This window comes from Acyrthosiphon pisum, chromosome A1 (genome assembly GCF_005508785.2).
Source record: "Acyrthosiphon pisum isolate AL4f chromosome A1, pea_aphid_22Mar2018_4r6ur, whole genome shotgun sequence".
NCBI classification, from domain to species: Eukaryota; Metazoa; Arthropoda; class Insecta; order Hemiptera; family Aphididae; genus Acyrthosiphon; species Acyrthosiphon pisum.
Window position 1 is genome coordinate 11436468 of NC_042494.1, and position 1491 is coordinate 11437958.

The following is a 1491-nucleotide window of genomic DNA, read 5'->3' on the forward strand; positions in this document are numbered from 1 at the left end:
TTTATATTTAGACGCATGCGAGGACATACACATTGTATGTATGGGTATGCATTTATGTATATTTGCTTGTGACTTTGTGTGAGTGTGTTTTGTGGAGGAAAATGAACATATTAATATTGTTATATGCACAACAATAATAATAATTAGTATCATAATCTCGTATAGTTTAATTTCTAAAATCTAAAATTAATACAAATTCTAAAAACAACAACCGATTGGCACTCTTATTAATTATCATTGATCACGGACTTCAGTTAACTTGCGACAGTCGTGTATGATTCAACTATTTGTGTTAATATTTTAGTTGAGTATACCCTATTCTACCTAAATTAAAATTAATTTTTTTGTGATGCGTGTTTACACTTATCTTTTAATTGAGCAAAATATGACTCAAAAAAAATAAATGGGTGGTACGGCTAAAAATATAAAATTACACAAACTGCTCGAGAATCGAAAATAATTTCTGGTATGTTTAATAAACAGACAAAACTTAAGCCGATAAGCAAGCAATAAAACAAAAAAATATATATTATAATTTAAGATAATATTAATTTGTAAATATATAGTATAATACCTATATGGCTATACCAGAGTAATAGAGTATGGGCTATAACTTATAAGAGATGAATCAGGTAAAATTGATTTATAGATAATGAAGTTGATATATTTTCAAAAATAAAAAAAAGAAAATATCCTAATAAACCACTATAATATTATTGTTTATCAATATAAATATTGCCATATAATAGTTTGTAGACTTTTAACTGATAGGTACAGAATTGTTTTTCTAAAATATCTGCTACCTTCTATTTAAAAATGATGTTACCTAGTTAATAAAAAGTGTACCACAAAAAAATGTAAGTAGTTAACATATGGTTGCGAGCGAAGCGAGTGTTTTTTTTTTACCCATTCGGGCCGGTCAAAACCTTTGCCCCCCTCTATTAAAAACTGAAATGACGCCACTGTACGTGACTCGTTCATTCTATAATAAAGCATAGAACATAATATACATATTAGTTTTAGTAAACAGTAACAGTTGCAAGAGTGTCGATTGATGGCACAAAATAAACGTAAAATGTGTGTGTGAGAGTGAGAGAGAGAGAGAGAGCCCAATATTCTGGATGTTTTAAAACATATCTTATTTTTATATAGCATTTCTGAAAACCACTCATTTATTGTATTAGATTGTAACTTAAAGTTTTGAATTCAATAAAAATAATAACTTTTAGATCTTATAAACAAAAATTATTCTTTCATCGACTGATCATTAGTAAATATAAGTTTTATATAATGATCATAGCGAGTGTAATTTGAACATAACCTTTTTGAACCCGAATGTAATTTGAACGTTACCTTTTTTTTTTTTGAACCCGGGTGCAATTCACCTATTACGTTTAACTGTTACGAGTGCAATTTGACCTTATCCGCATCGAGCTGACCAGTTTTAAAAATATCCCTTATCTATATACTTCAGAAATTGTTTTAAAAATA